The sequence below is a fragment of the Sinocyclocheilus anshuiensis genome, unplaced genomic scaffold, assembly GCF_001515605.1.
Source record: "Sinocyclocheilus anshuiensis isolate Anshui unplaced genomic scaffold, SAMN03320099.WGS_v1.1 scaffold1316, whole genome shotgun sequence".
Taxonomy (NCBI): domain Eukaryota; kingdom Metazoa; phylum Chordata; class Actinopteri; order Cypriniformes; family Cyprinidae; genus Sinocyclocheilus; species Sinocyclocheilus anshuiensis.
Genome location: NW_015542553.1, coordinates 380565 through 394875, shown reverse-complemented (window position 1 = coordinate 394875; position 14311 = coordinate 380565). Strand labels below are relative to the sequence as shown.

Sequence of the window (14311 nt, the reverse complement as noted above, 5' to 3'; positions counted from 1 at the left end):
TTTTTTTTTTTTTGTTTTTTTTTTTTTTTTTAAGTGATATTTGTGACATTTTGCCCCTTTTTTTTTTTTTTTTTTTTAATTGAACAATTTCTAATCTGGATTGTATCTGCTCCATATTTTGTTACTATCAGCCAATGCAGTTTTTGTCATGATCCATAATCACACAGATGCTGGATGTGTAAAGCGTGTGTGTTCTCAGCTGAGAAGGTGTTAGATCCATCGATCGAGTAGGAACAGAAAAGGAGCATGTCTGACTCGACTCTTGCATCATCCACCTCCCAGAATCCCCTCAGGCAGGCAATGGAAAACAGACTAGAGCCTTCTGACACATTCAGCATCAAATGTGACTAATATGTCACTAAGATGATTTCAGTATTATTATTTTCTGTAGCGGAAATGAATATTTGACATCTTATTTGTGTATCCGAATTGTTGTCACACTCTTCTACTTTGCAAATTCATATCTAAAGTGATATGTCAGTCCCCTATGTAATCTAGACCTGTTCCCTAGCAACCATTTCTCCACCTTCACAAGATCCAGGTTTAAAAATGTTGGGCTTCAATCTCTTGTTTCACTTCTCTACCATAAGGTTTATGATATTTTCTGTTCCAGCTCAAAGAGTTGCTCTCAATCACTTTCACACCTGTGGTACGGAAATTTGAAGAAACTTTCAAATTTAGCCAAAAATGTGATGAAATACAAAATAAAAACATATCACAAAAAACAAATGAGACTGAACGACAGAGTCATATATAAATTAGACATGATGAAGAAGCGGAGGACAATGTTTATTTACACATAGGTGAGTAAATGGAATGACGCTAACCATTCCTTTATAATTAAATGAATTGTCAATATTCTGATTATAATGCATCATTTACAGTGCTGGGTATTTACTGATTACATGTATTCTGGATTATGTAATCAGATTGAGTACATTGAGTATTATATTACATTTTAAAATGCTCATAATCAGATTACAGTTACTTATATAGATTACATGATTATATATTATTCATAAAATGGCCGAAATTATTCATAATTTATTGCTTCCCCCTTATTCTTTTTTTTCTTTTAAAGCTTCCTTTCCATAAGCAAACAGCCTACCGGTTGGCTCTGCTCTGGTACATACTGTATGGATTATTTCTGGATGATGTATGTCTTCAAATCTGTCTGCAAACCAATTTAGGAAGTGGGAAGTATAAACAAAGACAGTCTGCATTTGCTCAGAGAGATGTGAGCTACAATTATATTGAGAGCACCCTTGAAGTAGCCTATCAGTGCAAACTTTCTTGTTTAAAAATACTCTTGAAAGTTTTGAAACTGGTTAGACTTTAGTTTCCATGTCTTTTATTTTCACTTTCACTACATGCTACTCTTATTTTTTTTCTCCATCTCTTGTGCCTTGTATTCCTCATATTTCCCCGATAGTACAGATGTCCCATGACATTCTGGACTCTTGAGAACAATCATGGTTTCATGCACAGTAAGTGGTGCATCTATTCACATTTTGAGAAGACGTGGCTGGGTATCAGACATGATGCTGTACAGTGGGAGGACTAACATGCTCATTTTCACTTGCACTGCCAAACCAACACTATAAATCAGATGTCCTGCATGGATGGAAAAAATCACAAAGCAACGCTACCCATCTGCACAAACACATGCCTAAATATGGCTTTGACGAAGTAATTTAGAAAATTGTGTAGACTGGAAATTGTAGATTTGAGTTGGATTGGTTTTCTTCCATGACTGCTTTTAATGACATGCTTATAATTAATTATTTTAACAACGATAACTTATTTTCTTGCATGTTACTGATATTGTATACATTTAAAGGTTTTTTAAAACACTGATTTTTTGTTCACCAATGTAACATTTAATTGATTAAAAGATACACTAAGAACTGTTTGAAATGTCTATTTTTTATGTATTTGAAAGTTTTTTTTTACCTGTCATGCCAAAACCCCAATTTGAGAAGTATTTCCCCAGTCTACAGAGAAAACACTACAAAATCCTTCAATCATTCTGATGAGCTCATTTGCCATTCTAATGTGAGCGTGTGTGTGCCTCTCTCTGTGTGTGTAATATCTATACACACAGAATATATTATTTTCTATTTTTTGTATATTTATTTTTTATATTTATATTTATATGCACATTTTTTTACATATATAAAATTACATATATTTTGTTTTATATATTTTAAATTGTATCATTGAATATTATGGAAATTATGATGCTTTTTATATTGAATTATTATTTAAAAAAATTTAATTATAAGCACAACTAAAAAACTTGATAAATAATTAGTAAAAACAAATTATAAATGGATGAATTTAAAGGCATAATTCAACCAAAAAATGAAAATACTATGGAAGTCGATGGCTACCAGCAGCTGTTTGGTTTCTACCATTCTTCAAAACATCTTTAGTGTTGAACAGAAGAAAGAAACTCATAGGCTGAAGGTTTGGAAATTTTTCATTTTGGGGTAAACTATCCCTTTAAGTTTGAGGAGCCTCATCCATCATTTATAAGAATAAGCCTTTCTTTGAAAAACAAACAGAATTGAACAAATACAGCTTTTGAACCATAATTCTTTTTAAGTTAAGAGTATAAAAAGTGTCCAGTAGTGCTGTTTGCGTTTGTGTTTGTGTGTGTCCTGCTCCAGTGCTCCCGTCTGCCTGAAGCTCCTCATGCGCTGCAGCTGCGCCTGCACTGAGCGTGCGCGTTTGACAGCAGCAGGAGCGCTTGAGGAGAAGGAGAAGCTGCGGTGCGCGTCGACTACACAACACACCAAACGTACATCAATCCCGTGAAACCGGACGGGTCGAGGATTCATCACTGGAATCGGTGAGTTTCACGGTTCTTTATCTTGAATGCAGCGTTATTCTTTCCGTGGTCATGGCGAGACGCGTTTGGGAAGGAGAATGCGCAGTAGGTGCAGTATTTGAGTCGATGAGGAGCATCCAGTCGGGGTTCTCCCATGGCAACCAATGATGATGCGGATTTTCACGGCGATATGGCAGGCATCACAAAGGATAATGTGAATCTTCGTTTAAAATGAAGCTTTCATTGTGTGTCGTGCTGATAAACGGCCCAACATGAAAGTCTGTGTTTAATTGAAATCTTGCTCGGTCACCAGCAGGTGTTCTCGTCATTTAAAGGCATCATCCCTCAATATTTGTTCATTATGCCGCATTTCTGAAATGTAAATATTTGATTTGGGTATTTATTCATTTTCATTTGAGAACTAGATGGACCTGCTGTCATGGCATGAAGACAAAAAACAGCCGTTTACAGTCATAGGATACCCCACAAAAGACAACGGGAACAAGGCACTTTCATTACTGCATCTTTCTTTCCTGTCCTTCTTTCTTTTTGAAAATAGTCTTTTATAGTCTACATTTTCCATTAAAAGGTTGCAAATGGGACCTAAACTCTTAAAAATGTACATATTTGTTATTTTGCACTTTTATTTTTATTTTAACATATTGTGAAAGGACAATTGTACTGAAAGGTCAGCCTCTGTGTTGTCAACTGAATATTATTTAAGCTGTTTTATTTTCTATTCTTTTTCTTTGGTGTTCATAACTTTTGCAACACTGTTACCAAAATATTGGACCTGTCTAAAAACAGTTTAAACCAGTTTTTTGTAGTTTTACTTACATTAAATAAACATCTAAAATAGGTTATAATGTTTTAATAATAAATAAATAAATAAATATACAAACAAATTATACCAGTAACAGGGTGGCAAATTTAGCCCAAAAATAAATTATTGTACAGTAGTAGCCATATGTTGGATGATCAACATGTTGGGATATTTATAGTATATTTCCCGTAAATTGTTTGACATTTTTTTCTTATAATAATGTGGGTAACATGATTGAATCGATTGGTTGAGCTTGACACATCTACTACGATTTTGAGAAAATGTAATATTTGAATTTACTTTGTGCTGTAAAAAGACCCTGAAAATGAATAAATTTCTGTAAAATTCCTTTTGGTAGTTGTGTGTAAAATATCAAGCATGAAGAAACACTGAAATATTGTAAACCCACAAACAAATAATGCAAAAGTTCTTTTCTGTCAAATCATGAAACCACAGGCCTACTGCATTGGTCAGTGTTTTTAATGGGCCTCATGTGTAATTTACTGTAATACATGCAACATTAAGTCAAAGATGTCAGGATGTGGTCTGTTTATGAGGTTACAGGCTGTTGTATGTCAAACATGTTATTTAATTAGAATTGGTGATGCTATTTAGAGTTATTTTTAAATAACTCTTCTTGCACTTCATTATATTTTGTGACTATTTACTGCAGGCCAACACTAGTGCTATTTCATTTGGACACTGGACAGTCACACACTGCAGGTTAGGGCAATTTATTGTATGGATGGTTTGTGCTCTGCACTAATTCATTGTAATTTTTCATGGATTTTAAATACTCTGATGGCTTCATAGGTGACCTGCAGGCGGTCTAACATCAGCACAACTGAATGATGATTAATGAATGAGAAAATATGGGACATTTGCTTTCATGTCCCAGGCAATGGGAAATTATAATGCACGTGTGCATAACAGCTGTTACTTTGTGTGCTGCAGAGCCATAAGTCCCTTGTGATGAGAATAGTTTCCCATTTAGATTTTCATAGCAATTTTTAATTAGCATTTGTACAGGGATGTAACAACAGAAATTAGACTGTGTGAGAGTGAATGCTAGTATAATGCAGTTGAGAGACAGGAACAGAAAGCCATTTGTGGAGCAGGTTATTTATATTTAAGGGTGTAAATATTTTTATTTTATATTTGATTTTAGATTTTATTATTTATTATATTTTACATTATTATTATTTTTTAATTTTCATTTATTTATTTTACATTTTTGATTGATTTTTAAATTTAATTTGATAATTCTTTTCTAGCTCTGAAATTGTTTTGGAACAATTCATTATTTCATTGCAAAAATATACTTTTCAATTAATACCTTTGTCACTGCTCCATCAAATGCATCTATTTTGGAAGTAGATTGGAAAATCTGAATTTGGATTTTTACAGATTTTGTTCAGTTTTGTTTGGAATAAGAACTTAACTTTCTATTCTATTTAGTTATTACGTTCCATAATTGATGCCTTTTTTGTTAGGTTGCTGCATTTTAACCTGTTTATATCAAAATTATGCTCCATGAAATTGAATTCTGAACAGAGTCCAGGTGGAGCCACATCAAATGCTTTTTTGGGGGTTTTTGGATGGGAATTTATAGCAACGCTGATGAAGCACAACAGGCACCAGGTACGTGCCGCCAAGCCAGCTGTGCTTCATCATGGACCTTTGCCTTAGCCATGCACTTTCCACCATCTGTTATGGAGTGACTGGACAATAATGCACAGAGAGGATCACAGGGAAAGAAGTAAATAGCTTGTGCTGAGGTTTTGGAGTGTTTATTTGTGACTCAGTAAGTTTAAATGCTGGATATTTACATTTGCACCAGCTGTCATCGGCATGGCAGGCTAGACATTTGCATGCTGGTAATTGCTTTGCAAACATGCCACATGTGCCTTGTGACCTGATTTGAATGCATCATAGATTCTGAGCTGGATTTAAGGGGCATGAACTCAGTGTAGCACTAACTTACTTTAGGTGTGGTAGTAGTTTCTGTGAGAGGAACTGCCAGGGGAAATGTAACAGGTGTTACATTGGTGTAGGTATTCTACTTTTGCCTCTATTTCATTTGAGATCAAACTGGCATTATATCATTTGGATTACAGATTTATTCAGTATAGCCAAACGTCTCTGTTGCTCTGTCTTAACATGCTTCAAAAAGAATAAGTGACTCTTGTCATGGCTGATAAACAATTAGTGGAGATTAAGGTCAAACATGACTGAAGATGGACGGCATCATGTGATTGTCTTTCAACCAATCAGCTAGTGGATTGTGCTTTTAAGGTGTGGTCACTTTAGCGAAACTTTGGTGAAATTTTGTGGGCAAATATTGGTAGAATTTACAATGAAACACCAATTTCAATCAAAAATTGCTTGTAGATTTCACAGATAATTAGAAAGAAATGACAAGTAACACGGATTTAAATGTGCAAAAAAGGTCTAACCAAGCCAAAAAAAAAAATCACTCAGAAATTGCTAGTAAATTTCACAAACAATTAAATAAATTACAAGTAAAAATTAAACGTACAATTTTTGAAGTATATAGAAACTTAAAATAAACTTAAAATAAATAATTAAACTTAAAATAGTTTTCTTGTATAGAACATAATACAATAGGCCTGTTCTTTGTTTTATTTGCTACTTCAAAAAAAATAAATAAAAAATATGTATATATATATATATATAAATAATAATATATACTGTATATATTGCAGTCTATTGAAATTACTGTATTTGACAGCATAAATTCACCAACTAATTGATGGGACCATATCAAAACATGGATAATATTTATTAAATATGTTCTCTAGAAGGCATAATTATTGGATTCTGATATACCGTAACTGATTTTGCTTCTTCAGAGTTGTTGGTTTTACTAAAAAAAGCTGTGATCAGCAATATTACATGAAGCACTGCTTATATAGTGACTCGTTTCTCTTAGTTGAAGTGATTTATTTCATGTGCTGTATGATAAATTTGTACCATTTTAGTCGATGCACAAGCTTCATGCTTCTAATTGAATTACATTATAAAGCACGGTAATTTGGGTGATGAAAACTTCAAGAAATAAGTGGCATGTGTGTGCCTCCTATATGGAGTACTGTATGTTGTGCTGATTAAAATATAAGCTTTTTTAGCTCCATCTGTCTGGCTTGATTTATGATGTACGAGCTGAGGAAAATGCAGTACTGCGAAATGCATCAGATGAATGTTTACATTTGGTCTGTATTTCTGTATATGTAGGCAATACTATGTTTTATTTCTCTAATAAGGTTAAGATGATACATCTTTTGTTCAGTTTCAACTGTCATCTCATGAACTTTATTTTAGTTTGTTTGTCTTCAGCACTAACCACTAATAAAAGTCCTTGCAGAGGAGGAAATGTGAGGTATAGAGTTCAAGTCTAGGACTGTTTATGGGAAAGGAATGTTATCTTTTATGTTTAACCATTAAGGAAACCGATATGAGGACACGGTGAGTTCAGCTCAAGTGCATTATAGGCTAAAAAGGCATATCTGCTTGTGAATTATGCTTTAAATTTATGAACTGCTAGTAAATTGCGACCAGATGAATTGGACAACAGTGCACCTGACAAGTTGAGTAACTATATATATATATATATATATATATATATATAAGTATTTATATATTAAGTTTTTCCATCCCCCTAGTTGTCATATTATAAACTTCAGTATTGTTTATGGATTTATTTTTAATACATTTAATATATAACTGTTTAATAAAAATTATTTCAGCATATTATAATGATTTCTAAAAGATCACGTGACACTGAAAACTCAATTAATGGCTGCTGAAAATCACAGGAATAAATTACATTTTAATATATATTAAAATACAAAACCATTATTTGAAATTGTAATAATATTTCACAGTATTACTATTTTACTGTATTGTTTAATGAATGCAGCCTTGTTGTGCATAAGAGACTTCTTTCAAAATCATTATAAAATCTGAATCATTACATACTTTTGACTGGTAGTGTGTGTGTATATAATGTAACTATTAATATAAATGCAACTTTACAGTGTAAATATTTTGAAATTGTAGTTGTCATATTATCAACTTCAGTAAAAAGTAACAAACCTTTAAAGACACTGCTTCTTTGTGTTTTGCATCAACATATCAGTGGCAGCTCAAGAACGTGCATTTAGTTGAAAAACGTCTAACGTCCGACCAACCTAACCAGGGAGAAATGTGAAATATTTAAATTGGCGTAGATTCATTGTGCTTTAACCCTGCTGATTTATGGGTATGTGAGAGCTGTGGTCTGTGGCCTGCTTGCTGCTTTAGAGAGATGTGTGTTGACTTTATGACTCAGTGTGAAGAACTTGGAGGTCATGGCACCCACAAGCCCTGTGAAATTTTGCTCCTGTGAGACAAGTTTCTGTTCTTGTCCTCCTGGCCTCTTTTGTGAACCCTGCGTCCTCCCTTCTTCCAAACACACTCAAAACACTCCTGTATGCTTTGATGAGGGTTTAATATTGATCTAATGTGAGTCACAAGCATGTTTTTTTGCCTTTAAAAGTTTTCCAAAAAGCCTTGGCGGCTGGTTTCTGTCTGTAGCATGTCTGTGAATCACAGTGGAGGTCTAAAATAATCCAACTTCCTGCTTTAAAGACCTCAAACTCCCCTGTGCGCCTGAGACTCACTCCAGACAGACTTCTGTAGACTTTAATGATGTTTTGAGCTTCATATCAGAGTCCCTTGTCAACTGTGAAAAGTCATTAACATGAGTTATATCAAAAGGAAGAGTAGATTATTTTCTGCCAGTTGTGTAAATGCACTGATATTAGTTCTGGAAATGGTTAGATTAAATTTGGCTTCTTCAGTGGTGCGGTGCAGGGTTTGAAATCTGAACAAGTAAAAGAATGATTGTTTTGATTGAATTGTGAAAGATTGAATTGTGTACCTTATAAAAACAAGCCTTTAAAAACTTTTCTTTTGTATCTACCAGATCTTTATGGCATGAAAATGATTTTCTTCTCTTAGACTGATTTTCATCTGTCTGTCCTCATTCACATTCACAACCTCTGAAACTGATACAGACACCTTAAACTGATCTTTCTTCTGATCTTTCTTTCTTTCTTTCTTTCTTTCTTTCTTTCTTTCTTTCTTTCTTTCTTTCTTTCTTTCTCTCTCTTCCTCTTTAACTCTTAAAATGATATCAGTTTAGGGAAAGCCCAACATTATTTTAGCACTGTTTTCTAAAAATATGCTACTAGAGTCATGTGCTCTATCTTTTCTTTTAAGGATGAAACATAATGTAAACTATAACTATTACACTGTTGAAGTTTGGTAAGATTTCATCCAGGGTTATGTATCAGTTATGCTTGCTTAGACCTTGAAGAATTAAAAAAATAATAATAATAATGAAGTAAATAAAAATGGCTGTTTTTATTTGAATAATTTTTATATAATATTTAAATAATTAAGGACTTTAAATATTTAAATAATTTTAAGGACAGTAATATCATTATAAAGGGCTAATTAGGCCTTATTGATCGGACTGTGAATTCAAAAATGTTGGGAAACGAAACAATTCTATAAACTAAAGGCAACAGCTTTTTATTTTATATCCCCATATTAAATGCACTTTATAGTCTATAAAGAATGACAGTTCCTTGCACACATTGTGTTTTATGAGCTCCCTGTTATTTCCACTGAATCCAGATTGACAGGGTCTGGCGGGAGTTCAGTCTGACTGTGATGAACAGAATGAACGATTGAATAGAGTGGTGAAAGACTGGAGACTTGCTGAGAGAAAGAGAGGCTTGAATTGACCAAACTCACTGCTGTGTGGGCGATCAATGCAGTACAGTTATATTGAATAACAGTATCACTCCTGACATATGATTTATGAGGTATAAATATTGAAAACATTCAGGCATGTGGGCCCTCCTAAGTACAGTATGACTAACTTTTTCACTTGAATCTAGACTGTAACAAAACTCTTTGGTTTGTTTCTGTCGTGACAATATGGGTAATAGGGTTAAACTATGTTTGTGAGCATCTTTTGAAGCATGCAAATGTTTATAAATCCTTCCAAAATGCTGTTTTGTATCTTTATTTGGTAACTTGATGCATTGTGCTTTTATACATGCTGCGGTTGGGATTTAGGGTTTGATTTATTAACAGTGCATGATTGTGTCATAGTTCAGCAGTACAGACAGATTGACCTCAGGATTAAATTTGACCTCAGTGCATCACAAATCAGTATAGCAAAGTGGAGGACATTATAACACCCCTACAGCAAAGGAGTCCTTACCATGTTTTAAAAATATGTTAATGTCAGCCAATAGCCAAATAGCTCTTTAGCTAATTTGCATTGCTAATTTGCAATTAGCATTGTTAAAGGGGTCATATGACGTTGCTAAAAAGAACATTATGTTGTGTATTTGGTGTAATGCAATGTGTTTTATGCGGTTTAAGGTTAAAAAAACATTATTTTCCACATTGTTGCTCCTCTATGCCCCGCCTTTCTGAAACGCGTCGATTTTTACAAAGCTCATCGTTCTGAAGAGGGAGGTGTGCTCTGATTGGCCAGCTATCCAGTGCGTTGTGACTGGCTGACGGCATTGTAGTCTACTCTACCAGGATCAGGAAACAGTCCTCCATAAAATGCGCTGCACACATCTGAGTATTTGGATTGAACTGTTCTGGAAGAGTGTTGTAAATACAACTTAACCACTGATTTCTAGTTGTGTCCTTTTTTGGAAGTCCAAACAAAGTAGTTTCGCTTTCACAACGAAACACACAGCGCCTTCACGACATGGCGGCAGCAACAACAATACTACAGCGAGAATAAAAGTTACGCCTTCTTTCTTTGCGTGAACATTTGGGCGGTGTTATGCAAATCTTCCCACACAGTGACATAGACATGTGGGGGCGTGTTTAAACGAAGCGTTTTAGGAGGGCGTGGACAAGTCTTAACTTTTATAAAGAATATCTCTTTGGGTTTGAGACTTTAGTCTTTGCAACTTTAGGGATCTTATCTATTCACGAACAGCTTGTAACACTCCAAAGAGAAAGGAAAATTTGAAATTGCATCATATGACCCCTTTAATGAAGTCTTTGAAAAATGTTTCAGCATTTAATACAGTAATTTAATATTGGTTATCATTTTAACATCAAGCTGCAGTAACAGTTATAACAGCAAATCATGACAGATATAAAAAATCTGCATTCAGGTTTGGCTCCATTCTAGTATGGATTTTACACTTTTCATGATCCATTACATTTACAAGAGTCAAATCAAGTCCGTCCTAACTTTTTTTTCTCATTAAATATTTTGTTTCACTTGGACTCATATGTGTCACAATAGATTGTGAATGCTGTTTCATGTTAACGTTCAAGTAGTTTGTCTGTTCATATATAAAGCCAGTTTTATGGTTTGCCAGGGGGCTGATTCATTGTTAGGGGTATATTTTCCACTGAGCTCAGATTATGAAATGATGTTAAAGTGATTAAAAAAGAGGTAGAATGAGACCTCTGGCCATGTAGGTGACTCTGGATGATAATATGGCAGCTCAATGCCAGTGGCATAAACACTGAATAATTTAGCTAGGCCTACAGTTTAGACTACTAATTTAGTCTGGCTGCTTCATATTCTTTTTAATTCATTAGTCAGGTGCAATATGCTCTAGAACAGGCAGCTAGTTTACATCCTAAAGCCCTGAAGTTCCTTTGACTTGGTTTTGGTCTCCATTTACTTCACTTCGTATTTGACATATCAAGCCTGTAATCTGTTATGCATGCGACCTTCAAGGGCTCTAGACCATCAGAGCAAAGGTCAACACTCGACTGTTTGTTTATTGAGCTTTCTTGCTTTCTTTTTTTAATAAAGAAAGACATGTTCCTGTCTTTGGTTGGATTGTGGTGAAGCAGTGGTTTGATGTCATTTCTGTCCCTAAACGTGAATGCAAAAAGTGTTAAACTATTTCTGTCAATGCCAAGGGATCAGATTTAAGGGATCATATCATAATTTTACTTTTTATAATGCCTTTAAAAAATAAATAAAGGTTTCTTATATTAAAATGCTGTTTTAAGGATGCCTGTCAAGTTAAAAATTAAAATTTTAACCATTCAGATAATTAAGAGATTCAATATTTCAATATTCATAACAATAATTCAATATTCATAACAGTTAGGGGGACAATTGCATCTGTTTATCTGGTTCATGCATCTGTGCCCATGAAACTGATGTGAAGGCATGTCAGGGCTGCTGCACAATGCACTGCACTGCTCTTGATTTATAATACCATCCACATGACAAACGTAATGCCACTTTGTATAATGGAAATCAAGACTCAGACTCATTTTGCATGTGCGCTCTGAGTGTCTGTTGCTGCCAGAGACGGACGCTCTGGACGTGCACATGGAAATGACATTGCTGCCCGCTCAAGCCTGACTCCTTACAAATAAGGCCAAATGGGTCTCTAATATGCTGTTGTGGACAATCGCTTTTGTCATTTTGTCCGGTAGAGGCCAGATATAGTTGACTATTTCAAATTATTTTTTGTAGGCAAACCCTAGGATATGGAGGTGCTTATTTCAATAGCGCCTATGCTGTGACCTTCTAAGATGATAGAATGTGTTTGTCTGCTCAGCACATGCTGTTTTAACTCATTTTTCTCTGGATTATTGTCATTTTGTTCAATTACAGTATCTGGCATGTAGCAGTGTAGTCCTGCATTAATGGGGTTCTGCTGCTTGGATAACAATATTATTCAGGACCTCCACACTCTCACAGTCACCGTATGGAGTTAAGGTATTCCTGTTATTTATTGTCTGTTGAAAGTCTTCAGAGAGAAATCTCTTCTCGGGAACGTCACTGCGGGACACTGAGGTGAAACATTACAAATGCAGTAATGTTTTCAGAATTAGGGTGCTTACACACTAGAGTTAGTTCTGATGGAACATTTCATGATGGATAGGGACATGTAAGATCCGTTTTGTGCCGTGTCAATTTGAAATCAGGTGCGAATATGGTTGGATTTCTGAAAGCACAACTGTGTGGGTGTTTTCATTTGGAAAATGTAGGCAACTTTTGAAAGTGTTTGATTTTCTGCAATGCATCTCTGGGATGTTGCTTGTTGGATGTTTAATGACATTGTTTTTGCAACATTTAGATGTATGTAAATCCTCTTTTTTCATTGTCAGGTGCTCATGTATATTCAGCCAATAAACAAGATGATCAGGTCTTGTACAAAAAGGGGTCACAACATTTATTTTATTTTATTTTAAATTTTTTAAATTTTTTACTTTATTCTATTTATTACTAGGATATAATTATTATATTATATTATATTATATTATATTATATCAGAAGCCTTTCCTGACCCTCTCCTCTCTCATCCATCAGATGTATAGCTCCCTTCAGAGTGAAATACGGCCCAGTAGTTCCCCAGTTCTCCCACTCTCTTTTTTTATAACCACCAGCTTGTCGTGTTTTCTTTTGAAGAATACGTTTCTCATTAGCTTTCTCTTGGCCGACTCTCCCTCTGTGTCTGATTCTTTGCTTTGGTTTGTTCTTTCCGTGCTTGCTCATTGTATGTTACACAAGATTAGTTTCTCTCCGGAGTGCCGGCTTAATGTCTGGTAGGTCGGGGTCGCCGGGCGGCCCCACCATCGCCGGGCCTTGTTGCCACAGTGAGTCTCCATGGTGATGATGTTGTGTGATCGGGAGCTTGAAAGAGCGACTGAGTTATGTGGCCATTCTGAGATAAGAGCTGATTTCTGCCATCGCTGTTTACTGCGTGCTTTTTAAACCCAAGGGTAATCTTGATTACAGAACAAATAAGAATCAGTGTGGTAATGAGCGCTTTGTGTGGAAAATATGGCCAATATATGTTGACCTTATCGGAGAGGGCTGAATGCTGTTTTATTGACTGTTTTTGAGAATTGTGGCCTTTATATAAACAGGCAGATCAATAAAATGGAAGGCACATAAGTCAGTGGTGTAAAATGAGTTGTGAGAGCTTTTATACAAGGTGCGCCTGAATAAGTGGTTAAAACAGAAGAAATCTGGCTTGAAACTTAAAAATCATTTTAAAATTTATGGCTGAAATTTTTTAAATAGCCATTATGATATTTCTATACTATTTAGTTTAAATATGTTTAAATATAAAGCTAAATTAAATTGTTAAAGAAGATAAATAAAATATAATGTGTGTGTGTTTTTTTTCAAATCAGTTTAGTGATGCTAGTGGGACAGAAATTATTATACCTTTAAAGCACAATGCTACACCACTTCTTTTGTTGTATGCAGATGATTCCAGTAGATTTGTGAGAACTGTACGCTCGTGTGTGGAACCCTAAAACCATTATATCTCTCTCTTAGCATGTGGCCTTTGCTCAAACCACATCATTAACATAAAAATCAAATAACCATGTCTTGGCACGATGTGTGGCCTCCCCAGGGGGCGTCATGCCAACAGTTCTAGTTCACTTCCTTTTGCTTTCTCATTTGTTCCTCTGTCTTCTTCATAATGCCAATACAACTCACTACTTCAATATAAAATAGCCTATATTACATTGTAATATAGTGATGGCCAAAATTATTAGAACACTAGTATTTTCACCAGCTAAAAATGGTTTTAAGTCAGTTATTTCTATCTTTTGCG

The 14311-nt window shown here is 34.7% G+C and overlaps 1 protein-coding gene across 1 annotated transcript in view; it reads left to right on the top strand.

Annotated features, from left to right (window-relative positions):
• Positions 1-2647: 2647 nt before the first annotated feature.
• Positions 2648-14311, top strand: part of LOC107694265 (neuronal cell adhesion molecule-like) — a 65624-nt gene continuing 53960 nt past the window's right edge. The window contains exon 1 of the mRNA XM_016493911.1: positions 2648-2854. The gene's annotated coding sequence lies outside the window, so the exon portion shown is untranslated. The remainder of the gene's footprint in view (positions 2855-14311) is intronic.